Here is a 24180-nt window from a genome sequence, read left to right on the forward strand (position 1 = left end):
TGTGGCTTGACAATACAGGGCCATTGGGGCCATAGTTGCTCAAGGATCTCTTCCTTTTGGCTCTTTCTCTCCCAAGGAATTTGTTCCAGTCCCCTGACTGCTGCACAGCTGGTGGTTTGGATGCTATTGTAAGTAGGTTTCTGTCCTTCAACTTGAGATCAGTGAGACCACACAGGAAGACAGAGACTCATTAAACAAGGAGTGGACTCCTGTGGATGTGCCTCCTTCCCCTAGGGCATCATGAGTGGAGAAATTCCCTTCCAAGAAACCCAGAAGCCCAGGGGAGACTTTGTCGCCCCTGGGAGGAGAGTGCTTTTCTCCTGTGTTCCCCTCCATCTCTCCAGAAGCTGGTGGGCTTCTTTAGTTCATAGGATGTCCAGGAACCATGTAAATGCCATGTTTTTTGTTTAAGAGTCTGCCTTGTTCCTACTGCCCCTTCTAAGTAAAGCCATTATAGATGTGTTTTCTTGCCTTCCTGTGCATACCACAGCTGTCTTCAGAAGTGGTAATACCTTAACTGTTGTTCTGCGATTTGAAGGTCCACCTCCATCTCACTCAACCGTTCTTATACACGACCCACCGTATGTGATCTCCCTCCCACCTTCTCCATGTCACCTTTGTAACCATAAGTTTCATTTAAAAAAATAATCCCAAGATCCTCAGGCAACTGTGGGAGGTCAGGGTGTGGTGTTGTGCCTGCCTTGCTGCTTTGGTGAGCTGCTGCTTGGATAAGTCATAAGCCGCCACTGTCAGGCCCCAGCACAGTGTGTTGAGCCTTATCAGGTGTCTCAGGCTGCCTAACTGGCAGCTGGTCTTCTATCTCTGAGTAACTGTCTCTAGCTAATGTAAGCCAAGAAAAGCAGATGGGTTCTTCCACTGGTTCCCCACAGCCTCTTCACGGACAGACATGTGTTGTCTGGCCAGTTTTCCAGTAATAGCACTGCTCTTTCCTTGTCTGAAAAGTGTATGGATGTTCAGAAACTGAGCACCAAACAGAGACCAGACCAAGAAAACATTCCAACTGAGGTGGAGCCTGATCTTCCCTGAACATGGCTGCTGGTGCTGGCTGATTGCTGCCTTTCAATGCCTCTGCCTAGCCAGGCTTCTTCTATCAAGAAGCAACGGTTTATGGTGAAACTTCAAAAAGAAAACCCAAGCCCTTTTCTAGTCCCTTCCTTATGGACTCCATAAGGAGCATCTCTGCTTCAGCACCAGCAGGTCTCTGCGGGTTCAGGCAGTGCAGACTGCGGGCAGGATGCTCCAAGTGTGGCTGTTGCTTGAGGTTTCTGTCGTGCCCCTCAGTATCTGCCAGGGTGGGTTACAGCCAGTGAGTGATCAGTATCTGCCCCGTCCAGCCTTTCTGCTTCCATCAAGCAATACTTTCATGGTTTGCAATGCTGTGGGTTTGTTTCTGTGCTAACCCAAGGAAACTCAGTCCTCTGGGAGGAAAGGTGGTGGTGCAGGGTTTGGGGGATTTTATTCCAATGACCAGCTTCTGATTTAAGTGATTCTGTGAAGTTGCTGGGTAGGTACCAAGACATACCAAGGAAAGAAAAGTCTTCATCTTGACTCGTCCATGTATTTTATAACACCTTTCCTGTAGTGGCATCTGCTGGCAAGGTTTACAGCTGCAGCGTTTTCGGTGATAATAGATGGGCTAGCTGGGTACTCGTGCAGGCGCTAAAGAATGTCTTACTGACCTATTTAAAATGCAATATCAAGGACATTTAAAGCTCTGAGTAAGTAGGCTTGACCTTACAGCTGACCCCGGTTTGAGCCAGAGGTTGGATGAGGCACTCTTTGGGTTTGTTCCAGCTAGAATTTCTCTGTAATTCACTTTACAAGTTTAATTCTTTGCTTTAAATATCATGGAGTAAACTCACTGATTTTTATTTATTTATTTATTTATTTTAAGGATTTGTTTTCCCTGAGTCAGTGTCAGTCCTAGAACATCTCAGCCCTGCTGAAGTCACCTGTCTTTGTGGTCTAGCACAGATGAAAAATAGCTGAACCACGTGAACATGTTTCCCTAGTCAGGTCCGGTAATTTCAGTATTTTTCACTGGGACGCTGTCAAAGCAAGCAGCGTGTCCTCAGCAAGGAGCAATGCAAGCAAAAGGAGATATCTGAAGAACACCAAGCACATCTTCAGCTGCATGTGTGTTTCCCTGGCGCTCATCCATATGTGTGCAGCCTCTCAGAGGTTAAAGTCATTGATGCAGATGCATAGAAGAGAGAACGGGTGTAATGCAAAATCACTCTTGAACCAACGCTGCTGTGAAAACCCGTCAAATAACCATGCAAGTTTGGAGAATTGTATTTCACCACTGGGCACTTGGCTTATTTTAACTGCTGAAAGAAGATACTTTTTAGACTAACGTTCAGTGATTTAAGCTAAAGAAGCAAAACTCTGCTTTGTGCTCCCCAAAGGCTCCCACCAGAAAAGATACAGGGTTATCTGAATTTCACATGTCATGAGAAAGGACACAACATCTGCTTTTTAAACATAGAAGGGATTCACTCTTCTGGAGGTAACGTAAAAAGATACATTCAGTTAAACATTCCTTCATATACAATGTCGGTGATAAACGAGAAGCAGTTGTGTCCGTAGCTGTTTAATCATAAAATTCAAAGCAGCACTGTCTGATGCTGATGTCTTTTGAAGACCCAAATGTGCGCACTGCATATTTTATCTAAAATGGCATTAAATGTATTATGTATAATAAAGCAATTGGAAAAAAAAAAAATCCACTGGGAAAATTTTAACTTGGCATGGTAGACCTGCACAGACACTCTTTAGGTTCACTGTTTCAGATCAGTATAGCAAATATATACATAAATTTTATAATTATATTAGTGAAAGACTAAATTAGCTAGATGGGCCTTCTGCTGTACTGCATAATAATTTGGCAAGTAAACATACCGTTGGTGAATAAATCAAAGCCGTCATAAAAATGCTGTTTACCTTTTATCTGTGGAGTTGCAAGAGCCATTTGTACATGTAATTTATTCTCTACAGCAGGAAACGATAAAGACATTATACAGCAAAGAGCTGACAAAGCTTTGTGAAACCTGTTGCACATGGTCTTGGTGATACATAAATGAAACGGTTTCCTGTGTTATGTTTCAAAGCTGCAGCAGCATAAACCCTGCACAACTCAGACTATTTTAACAGACCAGAATTTGATCCTAAGTAGCGTCTGAGTTTTTTATTGAGGTAACTCAGTAGGACTGATGCTCTGATATAGTATATTACACTTTGGGGACGTTACGCCAGGATCTGTTTTGGAACAGAGGAACAAAGAACATAAAGGAGCCTAATGTTGACCTAAATGATCCAATATTTTATTTTAAACTAACTCTTGCTCTACCGTCTGGGCATTTGATTCCTGACAGCTTACTGAAACTTCATTTGTTTTTGACAAAAATCCTTGCTGCATGGCAAGCACTTCAGCACTAAACACGGAGAAATTAACGGGCTGACTGTGGCAGCACACAGGAAACGATCTGAAGCACAGAAACCATGCTGCTGGGACAGCAAGCTATGTACTCTGCCAAAGGCTTTCATCTGCTAGAGCGTCAAAAAAAAAAAAAACAAAAAAAACCCCACCAACCCACCCAAAACCCAAATAAAAGCCCTGGCCGTTTCCTCCCCACCTTTCAGATGCTACCAGCTTGTCTTGGGAGCGAGCAAGAGCTGAATGAAGTTGGAAACGCCGCTGCAAACCTTTGCACCGCATCCCAAGCATGGGCATCTGCTTGGCACAGCCTCACAAACCCCAGCTAAATCGTTTCTTTCCGAAAAGGGCTTGACTCCGCATTGTGTCTGGCTCCACCTGGAAAACTAAACTGGTGCTTTACATGAACTCTTACTGAACCTGAATCGCAGTTTCCATATTCAACATCTCTTCTGCTTTCAGTAGTGAAGTCCTTTTTAATCTGGGTCCTGTGGAAGACGGTCTGACTTCGCACAGGCCAGCAGCCCAGGTGCAGAAACAGTGTGGGAGTCCTGGGTGTATAGCTGGTGCCCATGCGCAGGTTAGCGGTGCGTTTGTTACGTCCAGTGTCCTGCCCAGGTTCCACACATGCTGTGATAGGGAACGATCTGAATTTTATCCAACTGACTGAACTCGAACCGGAGATTTTTTTAAGTTTAATTTAATTTTATTTTTTAAATTGCATAATACTTTGGACGGGAAAAAAGCCCTGTTGCTGGGAAGATCCTGCCCTCGTTGTTGGAATTGTAAGAATTTAAATACATGGCATCAAAGTGCATGCTGCTTATTTTGAGGGAGGGGAGGAAAGCAAGCAGTAAATGACCATAAATCTACAGAGGACTGTAGGTGTTTCTCCACACAGAAAGTCTATAGGGATGCCATTATTGTCTGTTCCTTTTTTATAAGGTAAGTACTGCAAACAGCCGATGCTTGTTTTCTGCATGTTTGTCTAGGAGTATCCACTGTAAATGGAATATGATGAAAGCTGATGGGCTTCAGAATTTAGCATAAAATGCTGCATCTCACCCTGAAATCAGAACATGCACAACTTGCTACCAAGTGCAGTTGATGAGGCCACAGGTGTAACGTTAAAGCGATGCTACTAGTTTTTTTATATATAACTTCCAGTATGTTAAAACTTTCCATTTTCTGAAGACTGTCAATACTTTAAAAATCTCCTATAAAGTATACGTTTCAATAATCAAGTTTTAAATCATCATTCTGCCCCTTGGGTCTAAGATTCAATCACAGCACTAGCAACACAAAAATGGTCTACAGAAAATCTCACTTTTGAACATGTTCAGAACTTTATATAATTTCATATTTTAAAATATTTCTAGTGAAATTGAGGTCTGAAGTGATATAGCTCCATTCCATACATGAGGCACTGTGCTGGGGCGGGGGGGGGGGAGGGTGTCTGTTGGTAGTCTGAATTGGGCCTAACCCTGACTGTATAGATTATAGCTGAGGTTGAACTGGAATTAAAAGAAATGCCATTTTGATTCCCTCCTATCTGAGTTGATCTTTCTATTCCTTGAAGCATATTTCAAAAACCCGCTTGTTATCTTCCTCAGAGTTACCATATCCATTATTGTTCTTATCTATACGTTCAGTTGATTATGGGACTGCCTTCTGAGCCTGTCATCGCTGTCACTACTTCATAATGCACGTAATTACTTCTCTGTGGGCTGCCAGACCTGCTAATGATGCTGCGTCGGCTGTTGCTGCTGCAAGAGGCGAGGACTGTGCGCTCACTTCTGCGGAGAGTGATTGAAGCTGGAGCACGGCTGGTAAGAGCAATGTAGGTCAGAGCAACCTCAGGATCACTTTGTTAGGGGCATTAATGGTGGCTGGGGTTTCTCCATTGAGTTCACAACAACTCACTCTGTTAGTGCCCTTGGAGTCTCCTGGACTTTCAGAAAATTTGTATTTTATACAACATTTATACGGTAGCTTTTGACTTGTGCGTCACTTGCAGCTTCTGATGAGATCTGCTCCCTTGGGGTCCCCAAGGTTGGTGGTTTTATGAATTCTCTCCAGATTAAAACTTATCTGCTTGTTCACAGTGCAATGCTCAGAACTGGATGCTCTTTCCTGATGAAAGAGCGTATCCAATTAGTACCTCTGATTTACCAGGCAAAGCAGCTTTCCCAGCTTTCTGCCTTATCTGGAAGCTGACAGTGAATCTAGTAAGCACAAAATCAATCTTTTCCGTGCTGCTCAGTGTCTTCATATGTGAATTAGCCTATGTGCAAATAGCAACTTTCATAATGCTGAACTCACAGATAAAAATCAAGATCTCTTATTACTGCAGCTTGAAATCAGTCTTGTTAAATGGTAGAGAAATATTTTTGCATTTCAGTTTATTAAACTCACATTGCAGAAGTGTAATATGGTTAATAACATACCAGTGCTGTGGCACAGCAAGTGCAGTCTTTGCTCTTGGAGGCAGCATCAGGTACAGGTCACAAAATGGGGAAGGAAGAGACCACAAAAGAAGCATCAGATCAAGAGATTAAGTTATTTCCCACGAACAAGGGTGGGGAGGGAGAGACAGCAGGTATGGGAACTGCCTCAGTCTCAAGATTTTTATTTTGCACAGACTCTTTAAAACCAACATCAAGTAAATCAGGCCTGGGTTTACTTGGGTAAGTGGGGCATAAGCCCAAGAATGCCATCTAAAGGAGGCCAGGACAAGGTCACAGCTGCATGCTGGGGAAGACAGCACAGCTCCTGGCCACCAAACACACCTGTGTACGCAGGCGCACACACACACACACACTCATGCTCTCTCTGTACTCACCTCACTGTCTCTCACCCTGTTTTCATTAGACGGGGGCACCCGCAGGCTCCTGGCTTTGAAATTGAGCTCAGGGATGCACTGGGAGCCACTGTGGGGAGGGTATCCTGGGCTACACCTTGGCGGCCGCCACATCAAGCTGCTTTGTAACGTAGTGTTGCCTTCTCAGCCAATGAACCTTGGGTGATCTGCCAGCGACTGCAAGAAAAACACAAAGGAGAATGAAGAAATGTGAGCCTTTTGTTCAGAACTCTGTATCTTGAAGCAGTGGCTTGTACTTCCATTGAAAACTGGGGAAAAAAAGTTGAGTACAGTGAGATATAAGCAAAGTCTAGCAAGTTGCTGGAGAGTACTGTATTTTTTCCCCTCCCCCCTAGGAAAAGTCAGGGATAGAGGCTTTACAGGCCATTTTTATTACAGATAATTGGCATGCTAATTGCAATGTTTTTAATACACATCTAGTGTAAGAGTTCAGAGCCTACACTGATTGCTTTGCTTTCCTGAGGTCTAATTGCAGCGCCTCAAACCAGAAACCTCGCGTTCACAGTGCATGCTCTAACATGCATTTACCACAGGGAAATGGTCCCTTGCGCTCTGAGTGCATTTTCCTCTCTGGTTTTGTATGTGAGGTTGCTGTGGAGGAGTGCTGCTCAGGACTTTTGTGGATAAAAACATGATTTACCTTGAACTCTCTCAGTGCTGTGTGGTATTTTGACATAGAGGACTGTTAATGGTGCAAAAACTTTCCTTCCCACGGCTCTGAGGTTTACAGGTTGGCTTCATGCATACACACGTGAAATGCTGTTTCAGCTGTTTGGTTTTTTTGTTGGGTTTTTTGTTTTTTTTTTTTGAGGGGAGTGAATCCAAGAACAGAGGGAGCACACCCCTCAGCCAACCTGCTGCTTCATGTGCCCTGAAGGCTACTGCGGACATTGGGGTTGGAGACAAACCCCCTTGGAGCCCATCTCTTGTCCCCAGGTACATCTTTTAAAAAAGCAAACTCTGTGGCTGTTTTAACACTGAGAAGTACCCTTTAGATAATAATATATCTGTAACACTGGCACAGGGCAACCTTTTTTAACTCATGCCAGGACTGTAGTTATCAGCTTGTTAGATGTGCAATACAAATAAATCCTAATTTTCAGCTAGAATGTGGAAAAATAGGTTTACCAAGTATTATCCCCCTATGTGTGTGTCTGTCTCAAGGGTGGCTTGAGATGGCATTCAGATGGCTTCCTCAAAGCAGAGAAGAAAGAAATACACGTATTGAGAGTATGGTAGATGCAGGGTTCAGAAAGCATATTGTGCAGTCATCTCACTCTGGTTCAGATAAAATGTAAATTCTGCAGTCACTGAATTGTGTGGGTTTATCCAGTGATAGACATTTTCCTGCAAGGATTAGTAATGAAAGCTTTTTGGAGGGAGAGTTGGAATGGCCACTGAACCTGTAACAGACTGAATTTGCTGCTGCAATTTCAATAGGCAAAATTTACAGGAAACTTTGTGTAAGCACTAGATAAAAATAATTTATCAAGCTCGTGAATCAAAGCCTTTTTTTTTTTTTTAAGTCAGAACAATTCCTGGGGTTGTCAAGATACCAGGACAAGTAAACTGTGGCATAAATGTTTTTCTTTCTTCTGCCTCCCTGAAAGATATTTTCAAAGGGGCCTCAGAAAGCACAGGAGAGGAAGAGTTGGCTGCAGCAGTGGGAAGACGCCTGCTCAGCTGGATCCTAACATCCTCCCCCATGCCCAGTGAGTCCTCAGCTCAGAGCCATCAGTTCGGGCTTGCAAATCACTCCCCTTGGTCTACCAAAAGCCCCGTAACAATGTGCTTCTGCAGAGTCCTCCAGTTTGGTTGGGCTGAAAACTGTGGAGGTGACTTAGTTGTCATTGTCCACTACAGGATGTTCTTTTGGGAAGGAGCACAACACTGCACTCATGCAGACTGGACTGCCACGCATGCTAGTGCTTTGCATCACCCATCACTTGTCAGAGGGCTTAAGTACAGAAGGGTGTAAAGGGACAGCTGAGAGGAGTAGCTTTGAATGAAGGAAAGGGAAGAAACCAGGATAACTTCTCTAAGCCTTTTTTTTATGCTGTGAACACTGTGTTGGCTGTTCATCCCTAAAATAAGCTCCTGGCCTGGAGTAGCTAACGTCCACAGGGAGCCAGTCAGCATGGCGGGACTTCAGTGTAAGCACTTAAAGTAGATAGGTGAGGGGGCTGTTGGTATCTACCTCAGTAATAATCACACATAAACTATAGCATTTGAGATATGTACTCCACAGGAATGTGAAATTATAGTAACACCAGTGAGGCATGGAGTAGCCCAAAGCCTTGGTGTCCTATCAGATACAGTTAATGCTCCTGTGTTTCTTGCCAGCACAACAGGAAGGACACCACCTTCCATCAGTTTAGATGACGGTCTTATTCTCATTACTGAAAAAAGAATCTTCCATAATGATCTCTGTATTTGTTGTTTTTACCCCTATTTTGTTCTATATCATATATACCAGACAGCAAATACATCATAGATTAGATGGTATAGACTAACTAGACTGTAAGGGTACTACAGCTGTGAATAACCTAGCCGCATTTTGTACAAAAGATGTATAATTCACTGTAGAGTTTCTCCTCTCTGCCTTGTCCCATTTCCCACCACCCCACCCCCCATACAATCCTGCAGTAAACCTGAGACCATAAGGTGAAGATCAGAGGCAGCTCACCGTGATCTTAGTGTCAGTGGTTTCTTTGAGAACATTTCTAAAAGGTATTTTAACTGAGAAGTAACAGGCTGCATTGAGGAAAAACAAATCTCTTGTTAACGTGTGGAGCCTCCAGGCCCTAAACAGATGGTCCCGAATCCAAGCCCCTCAATACTTCAGTGTGGAAACTAGTCTGTATGTTTGCGGTGTGGCTGCAGTAATGCTGCTCTGGGGGTGGCACAGTGCTGCTTCTTCCCTCCTGATGTCCCCTGCTGTGCCACGCCGCCAAGCACTTACACCCCGAGCGTGAAGCAAAAAAACCCCGGGGTTTGTTTTCCTCCCCACATGAAGCTACACCGATCCAAGCACAACATCAAAGCTCAGCTCCACTCCTCTGCCACTAATGTGGATGTTAGGCAAGTTTGTCTACTTTGTTATGGGATAAAGAGGCGTGGGAAGAAATTTGCAGACGAGCAACAAAACGAGGAAAACTGCTTAAAAACTAAAAGCTTGAAGTGCTTTTCTTTCTTCCTTCTTTCTTTTTCCCTTCCTTTTTGTGTGTTATTTTAGACCTGCACTGTGGCACATTCTCAGATGGGTTAAATTGCAGCAGCTTAGGAGAAAGGACTGCTGAAGACCGTATCTCAGAATCGGCCTTGCCACAGCAGCTGCTGAGGATGCCTGCAGTACAATACTTTTCCTGTCTGAGGAGAAAAACAATAAGGCCCACACACGTTGCTTCTGGAAATGCTTGTTTATAGGTAAAATTTTTACACGTTGAATGTGCTGAAACTATAAACTAAGATTTTAACGGTGTTGTGTAGATTTCAAGCAAAAAGTACTTTCCAGAATTGCAGAGAAAGCTCATTGCTGGCTTTACCAAGTAGAAGTTTTATTATAAAATTTCTGAAGTGTTTCTATTATGCATATATTATAAACGGGATTTTAGATTACAAATGCTGTAATTATAAATTATAAAATTGTGCATAATTACATGGTTATTAATTCTATATTGATTATATATTATGGGTTAGTGCAATATATAGTCCATATATGTTTGCACTTAAAAATTTCTTATGTATTTATAAACAGTTTCTTACATGTTTATAAGCCTGTAATCTCCGATTTGTTTAGCATCATTTGTTAACTATCAAGTTGAAGAAGACTTCTCTCTAGTGTATGACTCAGTTCCTCCCTGGCCCTTTGGGAGGTGTGAAACCGTTTATTTGCAGGCACACGAAAAGCAGTACTGCAAAGCCAAAATGGAACAGCTCAGCACATGTGCCACCTCTACTGTGCTAATAAAATATAAGGTAAAAGAAATAGGATAAGTAGGCATAAGTCTGTAGAGACTAGCAGGGCTCTCATTTTGCAAAGGAAAGTCAGTGGAAATCACTGGTGCTGATTTATTGAGAACTGGGGAGTGAAGAGGGAAGAAAACCCAAGCCAGGCTCACTTTTGCAGTTAAGAGCTGATGTTAACTCTTCCTCCCGGAAGGTCTAAACACCTACAGTTAATGAACAAAGCAACTGAATAAATGCAAAGAGGCCAAACAAGTTAGCAGTTAACATTTTTTTTGTCTCCTGAGAGGCTGCATAACAATAACTAGGGGATAGACTGGGGTGTGGGGAGGGTCTTGGTGCTTTGAAAAGCGGAAATTCCCCTCTCCCAGCGAAGGAAATGTGCTGCCCTTGAGCAGGCTCAAGAAGCAGTTGGCAGCTGTGTGCAGGAAGAGAAAATCATCTCATCTTGAACTTGAAAGCAAAACCCAGCTTCAAGGGAACGCTAGAGCAGCAGCACCATTGGCAAGGTTTACGGTTTGGGTGACCTATACAGTTTCTTCATCAAAATGTAAACATGTAGGTAAGAAAGCATTTAGAGAAAGGCCTTTCCCTGAGGTTTCCTTTTGAAGCAGTATAAGAAGCCTCCCCAGATTCTGTGCGTTTATCAATTAGACTTTCTTAGGTTGAGGGCTGCAGGGGGCAGGTGGAACTGCGAGCGAGGCTGGTTCAGTAGCTGTCCATAAACAGGCTTTAGTGGCCTGAACATTTAAGACGTTTCCGGATACCTTGAGTAGGAAAGTTTTTTCCCATCCCACCCTACTCGAAGCCTCTGTGAGCCACTGGAACTACTGAAAAAGATGTTTTCACATCAGCTGATGCTGGTTTTATGCTTTTCTGTTTGCATAGACAAAAAAAAATATCTCCTCTTTAAACTTGAAAATGTTTTAAAACCTCAGCTTTGAAGCAAGGCTTGAGGATGCAGTGCTGACCTCCTGATTTCTGTTTAGCCTTGCCTACAGCCTGTCTGCTTCAGCCTGCAAAAGCAGCCCCAGCTTTTTTGGCCATCAGTAGCTGCTCCATGACTCCATCTGGGGTTTGGTTTTTTTTTCTCCCTCTCTCGAGTGAAAGCTCACGCAGTGTCTCAGTGCTGAAGCGGCAGGCAAACACGGGGCAGTTGCTGCACCTCCACAGAGCCTGCACTCAGCTAGTACAGGAAATTGCTTTACAGCCAGCTGCCTGGCACCACCACAGCTTCACCAAAAGGCCAGCGCAATGCCGGCAAAGGTCGCAACAGGGGAAATGTGCTCCGAGTAATGTTTTTATATATAGCAGAGAGGAAAGGAACAGAGAAGTAAGAAAGCGAATTGGTTATTTTTTAGATTGCGGTGTGGTTTTCAGTCTTGGTTCCCCAGTCGCCTTCGCACTGCAAGGTCCTCCTGCCACGTGCCATGTGCTTTCATCAGGAGTATGTGTGTGTTTAAGATGAGTAATGCTAACACTTCACAGGAATAACCTCTGAGCCACACAACAACAGCTTCATCTTAGAGAAATGAAGTGAGAAAAAGGGAAAACAAGTCCAGCACTGCTCAGTTTTACACACTGCTGAGGTCTGTGGGTCTTCTAGTACGTGGGTTTGGGCACCACTGTGGCTCTGGATGTCATAGCAGGAGGGATCCATCCAGACCAGGTCAGTAATGGAGTAATTTTGAAGGGAAAGCATGCTTTAAAAGTAAATAGAGTCATGTTGCCTGTTGGCATAAATGTAAAGCACATGGGAACATGAAACATCTTTGGTTTTGTGGACAGAGAGGGTGCTTTCAGGTCAGGTTTTTAGTAAGGTGCATTTTTGGCCAGCGAAACAACTGCTTGCTCCAGCAGTGAGACTCTTGTATCTGGCAGGAGGGAAGCAATTTCATGCAGTTTAGTATCAGGTACCTGAATATATATATATATATATATTATTCAACACTGTATTCAGCAACAAGGAATCTTAAACCAGAATCCTGCCATCTACTGCCCACAAAAATGCCAGATGTGTTGTGTGCACAGCAGTATAATTCTGGCCTTAAAAACCTCGTCAAAGCCCTCTGGGACTGGTCAGCTCTGCACAGGCTGGGAAAAATATTTGTGAGCTGCCTGAATTGCCCTACCGGAACTATGAAACATTAACGTACTGATGTCTTGCAGCAGCGCTAGCTTTCTATGAGAACAAAGTGTAGTTTCCTTTTGTGTGCTGAACAAATAAACATTGCGTGGGAATTAGTCATAACAGAAAAACTACTTTCTTTTTAAAATATCTGAGTCACTTGTTTCGGAACACTGACCCATTTATTGCTTGGGAATGCCCGTGATTTCTATCTGAACCTTGAAAATTAGCGAGGTACCCATGGAGGGAACAGATGACTATTCCAATAACACCAGCAATGATTCTGCATTTAAAATGTAGCATAGATGAAGTGTCAGAAAACTGGCAATCTGCCTAAGGCCAGAATTAATTATGAATTCAGTTTTCAGTATAGTTTAGGCTAGAAATCATCCTAATTATCCTTCCTGCTTTAATTAAATGACATGTCTGCCATTAGCCTCTGATTCCCATAACTCCTGGTTTGGACTCAGCTCATCCTGCCTGGCGAATGGGAGAAATGGAGACAAATGGGGGAGAGAGACAAAGAGAAGACTTGGAAATATGCAACTGTCTTTGCCACTTATCTGTCTGCAGGTACTGGCTCACTGAAATTTTTCATGTTAAGTCTTTCACCTTTTGTGTTCCAGCTGTTAGCTGCTAACTGCTTAACCAAGAACCTGGAGATGAATTTGTTGTCATATTATAAATGATCCACATATAAAGTGATGGCCAGAGTACAGACAGATTTTTAAAATGTAGGGAAGGAAAGTAAGAGAGATTCATGGAAATGAATCATGCAAATTCTGCCCTGAAGGGTTCTGATTAATTTACTGAAATTACTTCTAATGAAACTAACTTTATGTTGGTATTGTTTGTAACAAGAATTTGAAAAGTTGAGCAATGAACAATACCTAGGGAGGATCACACATACACATTGAAGCTGTGCTGTAATACTACTAATACTTCTGAAAATGCATAACTCGATGAATATTGATGAATATATGCTAGTTGGTTTTTAGAAATCTTTTCTCAAGAAAGAATGCCACATCTGAATGAATCTTTCATTTTTTGTTTGTTTCTTGCCAGGATCTGTTTAAACCCTCGACCTTCATAAAACACAGTGGAAAAATTTAGTACATGTATCTATTTTAACTTGTTAATAGCAATATAGCTGTTGAAGTTCAAAGAGTTAATTAACATTTAAATGACTGTATTTTTTTAAAAAAATTAAACAGGACTAGTTGAACAGGTTTAATCAAAGAAGTCAATTTAATTGACAGTAGATATGCAGCAATACCAGCTCCTAAAGCCAAAGTCTGTGAGCTCATCTTTTGTGAGATGCATCAAGGTGATTTATTCATTCATCATTTCTGGTTTGGGCCTGCATGCTTTAGTACTTTCCCCACGCCCCCACCCCCCACCCCGAAATAAGACGACAAAAGGTGTGAAGCTAGCAGGAGCACCACATATAAGAGACTGAATATGAGTGCCATGTTAAATAAAATAAATTTTTTTTATGTCTGCTCTGGTAAGAAACTTATCATCTATTCTATATATCCCAGCATTAGAAATATGTTACAAATATTTGTCAAAATTTACCTGAATTACATTCCTTAAATATTCCCCCTAGAAATACAGTGCTTTCCCTTTTAAAAACTCAATTAAGACCATTACAGTGAACTTTTAATACAGTTTTTCAAACTGGCCATGGGTACGATATTCTACCTTGATGCAGGGACTTGTGTGCAGCTGGCCTGGCCCAGCCTGCAGCCCCGCTGCTGATCCCTGCTGGGCTGAGCAGCAGCGAGCAGCTCTGCTGCTTGTTCACTCTGGACCAGCAGTGTATGGCCCTCTTCAGCTTGTATTGCAAAGCCTCTTAGACACTAGTTTCAGCTACTGCAGGGAGCTGTGCATACTGCCAGCCACAGGCATAAAAATCATGAATTGGTTATAAAAATAAGGCTGTAGAGCTCACATTTTTGTTCACTCTTTATACATATACATATATGTATATATTATATACATGTATATATGTATACGCACATTTGACACGTGTTATTTGTTTGGGTTGTCACTTCAAAGCCTTTGGGTTCTGTCTGTTTTGCATTTGCCACAGGTTTTGTTTGGGTTTTTTTCCCCCAGATACCAGAGTGCCTTCATGATTCAGGGGTGTAACGTTAACATGCTATACCTGGATACTGAGGCCAAGTTTCTCCCTTTGTCCAGGGCAGGTTGTCACACAGGAACCAGGGGAAGGTATGTACAGCATCTGCAATGCTGCAGAGATCCCAGGTGGCTAGTGTCAGCTGAAGTCACTCTTGCTCTGTAACTTCTTTCTGAAGACTAGAGGACACTGGCTCATACGCCAGAAGCCTTCTGTGAAACTGCTTGTGAGTCAGGGGGCACCTAGGAGGCGAGTGGCTTTCCTTTGTATTTTAAAGTAATAAAGTCTCTATATTCCTCTAGAATTAAAACCACTTTCTGCTTAAATGTTTACAATTCTTTAATGCACATACCTCTGATATGTCTTACAAATACTTGGAAATATTGCAACCTGTGTTTTCCTTAAGAATCAACTGTTTCAAGGGCTTACTGCTGGAGTAATTTAACAGTTGTGCTGCCAAAAATGGAAAGGTAAGCGGCCCAGCAGAAGATACAGTAGCCAAAACTCTTATCTCAAGACCCATTGCTTGGAGAATTGCATCAACTTCCCTTAGTCAATAATGAGTCTTATTTATAAATTCACATACAATACAGAAAGGAAGCTGATTGCACTATTCTGGAGATCAAAGTTTCAGTGTGTTTCTTTCTCCTTCTCCTGTTTAGAGTACTTAAGTCAGTTTGCATGTATCTGTATCCCTCTCCTTATTGCTGAGCCTAGCACGGTTGATAGGCTCGGACATTTTTTTTAAAGCTGTTTCTAAAGATAAACTTTTGAAAAAATTCCCAGAATGCAAGTGCTCAACTTAATTTACCCAGAGCTGTACTGTTTGTTAGCAGGCTATTCCTTTATAGGGTGTTTTAAGTTCCAATTTGATGTATCATAAAGTAATATATAATGAGAAACTACTTCTTTGGTCATCAAGGGTGGAATTCCTGCCTTACTGAGATCCGTACAAACAAAACCTCTATTGATTTAGTTCAATGAAATTCAGAGGTTAATCCCAAATCCTCAGCTCCTTTTTTTAAGAACCATTCTTTGAGGGAGAAAATATGAATAAAAGTACATATACTAATCAAAACAATCCCCAAAGTGCCTGATCACTCTCTCATTCTTTAATCTTCACAACAGCTTTAAAAAGTCGATGGTCCTTAGTTTTTCAATGGCAGTTTGAGAAGCAGAGAGGAGGCTTTTTTTGTCAATGTGCAGAACTCAGCCTGTCTTTTTTCCCAAGTTAAGCTTTGTGATCTAAAATAGACACTGCATACGTTCACCACCATCTACTTGGCTACAGTAGACAACTGCTTGGCTGCACGTTGTGAAGAGAGCTGCCAGCTAGATTTCTTCTTCTCATGCAAACAGTAAAGGTATTCTCACTAGATGGGCTAGGATGCTTTGATCATATATAATACTAGAGAAAAGGAGAAAGAGAAAACATACAGTGTGTATATATATACACACACACCCCAGTAGCCTATATAGTATATGCATATATAATATATACATACAGTACACGTGTGTGTATATATATGTACATGGGTTTTTTTAACAGACTAAAAAAACTCACTACTACCCAACACCTTACTATGAGTCTTACGGGTGTTTTCTTTCACCGAAGCAAAGGGCTAATCAGGAGAGGAAATAGAAGCAGATTACCCCACCCACCTCTGAAGCCTCTGCTAAAGCCATTTATCATAACGTTTCCCAGCCTTCTTGGGTTGGCAACTTTATAGGAGGACTCGTTTTTGCTACCTTTTTACAGCACCTATAAAAAATAATGGTAAAATAAACCCGAAGTAATAAAAATACTTGTCTTAAGCCCAGAGATGGCTAGCTATGGTATGGATACATGGGAGTTCCCCAGACAGCTAGGCTGTTAGATCAAGCTGTGGTACTGAAAAAGATCAACTTTGACCAGAAGTGTTATATTTCAGAGCTAAACAAATTTAGGAGAGTTCACGGCCTGCTCTTCTGGCTGCAGTGTGTCAAGGTTGCATTTCCTGAATATTAGTTTGTGAATTTAAAGTGGGTTTAATTCTGTGAAAGATAAATACTGGTATCAGAATTTTTTTAAACATTTATATTTTTAAAAAAATCAAAATCTGCATCTTACTGCATTAAAAGAGGTAAGTAGATGGACAGAAACAGTAAGAACTTTATTTGGCTGATCAATGAGAATTTAGTTAATTTTTTGGTCTTTATACTCTATTGGAATGAGAATACTTCTGAGATGGGATTTATTTTACTTGTTAGCCACAAACATACTCGTGTAAAATGATAAATAGGAAGAGAAAAAATGCAAGGTAGACATTGACTATGCCAACATTATTATGTAACAATAAAAAAAAAAGGGCAAAGGATTTGTAGTGAAATTGAATGTTTCAGAAAGTGTTTACAGATCATTAATTAAAAGAAGACAGGTTGGATATAACCTGAATTTAGTTCCATAGACTTGACTTATCTGAGGGCTCTACTGTGAGACCTGAGATTTCATATGGCATTGAGCAAGTATACGGTTATAAGTCTCCAGATGTGTTAGCTTAAATATCAGTACACACAATAATGCCCGTAATTCATAATATCACAGGCAGCAATAATCTGGTTAATAACAATTCAGGGGACTAGAATGGTCACCAGTTTTTGTCTTGGGATATACAGTTCAGAACTGGTGACCATTTGAGTCCCCTGAATTGTTATTAACTATTAACTAGAGTTAATATCCCAGTATTTTTTAACATATCTTCTATTAAATTAAAGATAATTTAGTATCTTGGGACACTAAACTCAGTGGCTCCAGTCTCAGAGGGGTTCAGAGTTTGGTGGGAGGTCCTCTGTAAAGCAAACCTGTTCTCCCAATGCCAGTCAGTACAACTGAACTTCCCAGGACTACCTAATTATATTAACACCATGCAACTAAGCATAGCCTGTAGAGGCCTTTCCAGCTATTAATTACAGCCATTTGAGACTTCGGTCCTGCAGAAAATCTCCAATTCCACTTTCACAACACTCAGATGTTACACTCAGATTATTCATATTAAATATCTACATAGCCAACTATATTTTCTCTAACACTTCAGCACTTATTATTGCCAAGTGTGTGTCCTGAGGAGACTTGAGAATCATAACCTACATCTGAAGTATTTTTTCCTGGCCCTTGCTGGAAGAGAGTAAAGTAATCCCATTCTTGGTTATCAGCGCTGTTTTCCACCATCCTCCTGAGCCTTGTCACAGTTAACACTCACTGCCCAGTGCTTTTCTAACGGCTTCTTCCCAAATCCTGCCCCTCTTTCTGTCTCCATGCGAAGAGTATTTCAGAGACAGGAATCAGAGAAGGAAAGGTGACAGGCAGCCTTGGTGGAACCAGTTCCAGCACCAGAGCCCTCTGACACTTCTTACTGATATCAAAAGAAGAACTGAGGGATGAATTTTGACAGATCAACATCTTACGGGGACACAGCGGTCATAGCGTTCTCAGTTAGATATGATATCGTAGTGCTTAATATTTATTGAGAAAATGAAAGCCTGGAGAATTCTCAGTACTGTGTTGTGGGACTGAGATGCTTTATGCATACGTTGGCAAATTTCTCTGCTTCTGAGTCCTATACACAGACACTGAAAATCTAACTTGCAGCAGTGCACAGGTAGTATCATATTGACAGTGATGGTCTGACTAGATTTCACATTTGTCCCATTTAACAGTCGACCTGTGTTAGTGCCATAAACACTTGCAAAATAATCTCTCAAGTGTGTACCAGTTATCAACAGGTTCACTGGCAGAATTTCAATAAACAGTTCTTAATGGCCCAATAGCTTTCTAATCCAGGTTCAATAAACAATCCTCAAAACAAATCACTACTCTGAAGGTATATTTACTCTCTAAATGAGATTATAGCTGAAAAACTTCATATTTAAGCATATTAATTGTAGGCATCTGTTGCCAACAGAACGAAGCAGGCTCATTTCAAGTATTGGTTGCCATAATTAAGACATCTACTGAAAACAGTTCTTCATAACTGTAAACTGTGCAACTGTAATACAGCAAAAATCCTAGCTGGAATCAAAAACATCCATTATCTGAAGCAGAAATGAAGCTTCAGTTGCATTGTTTTGCATAGTAAGTTATTAAATGTCTTTCAGATAAAAGCTGATTGCCTTAACCAAACAAAAATAGAAATTAATTCGAACTGCATATATTTAAATCTGTTCCTAAACATGACTCTGGTTTGATGGAGTAACTTTTAACCTCATTTAGATGCCTCTAACTGTATCATGTAGTGAAAAATACAATGAATGCATAAGGAAATACAACCTTACCTATTTGGTATAAAAAAAGGGGAGATACGAAGCAAAATTTTTTAAAAATTGCTTGGGAAAATTAAAAAGTTCAAGGCCAAACTAGGCAGAATAAATAGTAAAATACATTTTTTTACATATGAAGGCCTATTTTCCTGCACTGATTTACATAGGTGAAAAGTTTGACATGATGCTCTTACTTCAAACATCATAGATAGAAACTTAAAAAAACCCCAAAAACTCACAAATTTGTGAGCAAATAAATAATGGTAAATCTCACAAGTTAAGCCCACCATTACCATAGGCCTTATTTATGTCTGTTCATTTTTGGTTGTGGGTTTTGTGTGGCACTTTTGTTTTGTGGTGATGATGTTACAGGGGTTTGTTTTTTGTTTTTAATCTGAGATTTTTTGCTGTGTCTCTGTGGTTTTGCCAGTCTGCTGCATGTGAAAACAATGGTCTTGTCTTTCGGGAATATTCCTTAAGTTGGGAACCTTTATTTGGTCAGAATATGACCTAACAGCTTGTATCCAAATTCAGAGTTTGAGAGGTCCATAAAGATTATACAAACACGTCCATATTTCATGCTTAAAGGACTTAATCGTTAAGATCCAATCACTTGAAAAAACTTATTTTAAATTAAAACTCACTGTGCGTGAAGACTCGTTAGCTTTTTCACAACCTATTTTTCTTCTGCCTGCTAAAGGTATTGCTTAGATTTCCTGATTTCAAAATCTGCCAGGAACTTGAATGGCCCTTCTGCAAAAGTTGCCTCAGAAGGACAGCGGTCACCACCCACCGCTGCTTTTTTTGCGCTTTTTAATTTTTTCTTTCGGCGAGAGGGTGTTTTTTACCACATTTCAGCCTCGCTGGGTGCCGGGGATACACGGCTGCTCGGAGCACAGGCACTTGTTCAGTCAGCGCAGGAGCACCCACGGTCCCGCCGCCTCAAACACCGCCTCCCGAGCGAGGACCCGAGCGCTCCGTATACAAAGCCCTCTTTTTGTTTACCGCCCAGCGGTGGGGCCTGTGTGGCGCAGGCGGCCTGAGGCAGACGCCGCTATGGCGACGGCGGCCTCTTATCCCCGAGTTCTCCTCCCCTCCGCACCCGTTATCAGCCGTGAGGCGGCCAAGCCGCCCCGCTCGTCCCCTCACCGGGGCGGGGAGGCGACGGGCCTCGGGCGGGAGAACCTCGCCATCGAGCGCCAGCCAATAGCGTGTGGCCACCCACGATTCAAACGGCGCGTCGTGGCCAATGGGCGCGGTTGGCGGGCGGGAAAGGGCGGGGCGAGGGGGCGGACTGTCGCGCTGCCGTAACCGTCGCTCAGGGCGGTTGGTCCCCTCAGCGGAGAGCGCCGCGCTGGGGCCCGGCTCCCGCTGCTCCGCGGAAGCGCCTCCTTCCCGGCCCGCTGCGGGCGGGCGCCAGGTAAGGGAACGGCGGCACCGGGGCAGGCTTGGGCCGGGTCACAACCCTGCCTCCGCGGCCTTCCCGGGGGGAGCGCTCCGGCCAATCGCCGTCGCTGCCTCTTCCCGCCCCCGTGAGCGGGCGTCGGGCCGCGGCCCCGCTCGGGCCCCTCTCCCGGTGGGCGGGCGCCTTTTTCCTCTGCCCACCCGTTCGCTTGGGCCGCGGGGTGGTGGGGCTGGGCTCCCCCGCTTTGTTCGGGACGCCGCCAGCGCGGAAAGGCCGCGGCCACCCGGTGTGGCGGGGGCGCGCCGTGGGGGAGGCGCGGAGTGGGCGGCCTGGCCCGGCCCGGCCCCTCCCTTCCCCCGCGGCGGAGGCCCTGCGCCAGGCCCGGGCCGGGAGCGCGGGCGGGGCGGCGCCTCGGGGAGCCTGAGGGGCTGGGCCTTCCCCGGCACGTGGGTCCCTTCCTGTCAACGCCGCGGCCTTCGCCCGCCGCCTGTAACGGCCCTGCCTGGGGAGCTCCGGGATCCTGGCGCTTTCCCTCCGCTTCCAGCGTTCTGATGAGAAGCCTTTTTAAAGGGAAAAACCTCGTTTCCCTGCCCGAGGATTGACAGGGTTTTATTTTACCTTAAGGCTTATTTGCACGTGTGCTTAGTGGTGAAGCTAATGTGGCTGTTCGGTGGAGCCAAGCTTCAGCAATCATACGTGCCTCTCCACCATTATGGAGGTAAAGAGCTAGAAATGTGGAACCAGTAATGGTGATCCTGAAAAGATCCTGCACAACTCGCTTTCTTTGGTGAATTTCCATTTGGGAAGCTGTGTCTTGTTAGTCTTGGCTGTCAGTATTTTCTTTATTTTCCTGCATTTCTTCTTGCATTCAACTGGCTCCCTTCTCTGATATACATAACATTATCTGCTGGTGGTGAGATGTCACAATTAGTAAGTAGAGTCACTGGATATGCATGAGCTTTGCTTTTCCAGGAGGGAAAACTTTCTTTAGTCTTTTTTTAATTTATTTCTTAAAACTGTGCACCCAACTTACGATGATGTGGTATGGTCTTCTAGTGGCTACAAGCTAGCAGCCTTTTTCTTCTCATTTTTTTGACAGGAGTGAAATATCTTTCCACATACCCACTGAGAGGGTCATTAAGAAAGACCAGAAATAGATGTATGGGGCAATAGGTTTCTCTGCCATGTTTCCCTTTAATTGTTTTGTTCTTGGTTGAGTCAGCAGTAACTTTTTTTGTTGACCAACTTTTAAGCTCCAGGGAGTTTCGAATTAATTGCCTTGGCTTGGTATAGGATACAAAATCCTTTTGAGCCATTCCCTTATAATCTGGATTCCTAAAGGAAGATCATTATGGTGCAGAAAACACAAATTTCATCTTGGGAGTAAGTGAATATATACTTGCAATCATGTATCTGTACAGTACAGTGTTCATTGTATGAAGTAATTTTCTTTTGAGGTTGCTTGAATGCGTATTTTGAAGCCCTGTAAATTAAAAACTTTGTGTAGGACTATTGTGAATGTGATGCTGATGCCAGCTGATACCCCGAAAATTATGTGGGGTGTGTGTAGAGCTTGAAAGAGCAGGAAATTAAAAATGTAATTTCTAAACTTTTTTTTTTTTTAAGATTTCCTATATTTATTTTTCTTAATGCCAGTGATGAGTTTTGTTACCTGAACAGATGAAGGCTGCCTTTTAAAGGTGTAGCTTTTTGAAGTGGGATATGTGGAATGAGGATTGCAAACCGCAAACCTCCCTCACAGGAGGCACAGGGGTGCAGAGCAAGGTGGTAATTTTTGATAGAGTTATTTTTTTAGTGTTTAATGTTTGATATCATTATTAAGCTTTAATATTTAAGGGAAAAAATGGAAAAATAAGTAGGTCTTCCCATTAGTAAGATTCTTTGTTACTTTTGATTCACAGGAGAATACTTCCACTTGCTTAGCTTTATTGTTCTGGAATTTCATATTGTTGATATCTACCTCAGGCTGAATTACGCAATGTTGATTTAGCTTCAGGTCCTTCAACCACATTTTCCAACCTCTTAAAATAACTTCAGCTTTTTTTGAGAACAAGGTTGAAGGAGGGAGGGGTTTTCTGCCTTTAAAAAGAGTTAAATCATCAGGTTACCTTTTCTTTGGGCTGTCTTTGTGTTTGTGTACAAAAATGCTGGGTTTTGACGTTTGGCAGAGAATTGCATTTTATTATCCCGATGAAATTGTATCTAGAATTTGAAGTGGTTGTTATAAATCATAAAAATCAGTTTACACATCCTTAGTAACAACCGAGTTGTTTCCGTTTTTCAAAAAGGACTAAAACTTCAAAGATTCCCTTTTTCACAGTTTTGTCTTAGGATCTGGCAGCTTTGTCCTGCTCAGGCTCTGAGTTCACAGATGATACCTGAGGTGTTGCAGGTTAAGAAACAGTTGGCTGGAGTGTAGGAAGTACAATAGCAAGGAGGAAATGAAGTTACGGGTCAGGTTATGACATCTGGGGCTTGGTGGTGGACCGGTGTTTAGACTGTTTATGGAAGAGGAGGAAGAAGCTGGAACTGTGTGAGAGACTGGGGAAAGAGCAGTAGTAGACGTGGATCTCCTAAAGAACTGTCTTCTGGGAGAGAAAACTGGGCAATGAGACAGATGGGATTGAGATCAGATCTTAAGCCCAGAGATGGCAAAGAGGAACTGGAACTTGTTTCGTGAACAAGGGCAGAAAAGGCAGAACCCTCCCCAAGGAATTGAAGGTGAGTAAGGAGAGAATGGAGATGAATTTGAAATGGAAATATGGAAATTGTATTTAATGGCATCATAAGAAACAAGGCTATGAATTTGAGGGTGTTAAACTGACTGGGATAAAACAATGCCAAAGAATGGGAATTCAGAAAGGGTGAGAAAGTAACAAGAGACTGGGACAATAAACAGGAGGTAAAGACAGATGAGCTGGAAGAGCATGTGCCTGTAGGCTTAGACCAGAACTCCAGTAATTTTTCTAACTGGCAAGTATCAATGAAACCAAACGATAAAACTTACTCTTTTTCCTCCTTCAAAGCAAAGGAGATGGCTAGGTGTTCCTGTTCTGAAGCGATTAGGTAGATTAGCAGTAAAATCCACATGAGGGAATTTTGCAGGATTTGGTTTCTTCTTTGACTTGGAGAGCTACACAGTTGTAAAATCCAACAGCAGCAGCAGCTTCCGGAAATGCCAGAAAGAGTTGATGGAAAAGCCTCACGTAGTCCCATCCCCTAATGCATTAAGAAGGTCTGTGATTGCATATTAGCAGTAGTTTTTGCCAAAGAATCTTTTTACTGAAGGTTAGTTCATGTGTAATGAATGAGTATCTAAAACATTTGTCTTCACCTCATTTTTTGTGGCTTCACATCTTTCAGCAAACAAGTTATTATACTTTGAAACAAAAGCATTCACTGGTTGGTTTGGTTTTTCTCCCCTCTATTCTAAGTTTTTATGTTAATCATACAAATGGTGATAGTGCATGTGATGTTAATATGTATTTTATCTTAGACTTTTAAGATACCCTCACTTTATATGTTGAGACTTGAGTTACAGAAGTTCAGGTTGAAAGTATATTCTGCTATGTATACCTATTTGCAGAAGGCAATAACATAATATAAGGCACTTCAGAGAGTTGTACAGGGCTTCACTTTTAAAAACATAACTTTAAGTTGCAGTTGTCATTTCCCCAGCACCCAGGTATGGTGGACCAAGAGTGGTAGTCGCTTAAATCATGTTTTGTCTATATGAAGTAAAAAACCTAATGGTGCAGACATGGGGATAGAATTTAGTTTTTCAGGATATTATGTGATTGCTCTGATGCTGTACTTTGTTTTCCTATAGGCCCCTGCAAAGGGCACTAAGTGCCTTGTGCTAAATAAATGGAAAAGAGAAAAT

The 24180-nt window shown here is 42.4% G+C and overlaps 1 long non-coding RNA gene across 1 annotated transcript; it reads left to right on the forward strand.

The window, feature by feature from the left end:
• The first annotated feature begins 3686 nt into the window (after nucleotides 1-3686).
• LOC130157399 (uncharacterized) lies at nucleotides 3687-13640 on the forward strand. Its single transcript, XR_008824845.1, has 4 exons — nucleotides 3687-4402; nucleotides 5110-5286; nucleotides 9574-9764; nucleotides 12869-13640. It is a non-coding gene; the product is annotated as an uncharacterized LOC130157399 (long non-coding RNA).
• The last annotated feature ends 10540 nt before the right edge of the window (nucleotides 13641-24180 follow it).

This window comes from Falco biarmicus, chromosome 12 (assembly GCF_023638135.1).
Source record: "Falco biarmicus isolate bFalBia1 chromosome 12, bFalBia1.pri, whole genome shotgun sequence".
Taxonomy (NCBI): Eukaryota; Metazoa; Chordata; class Aves; order Falconiformes; family Falconidae; genus Falco; species Falco biarmicus.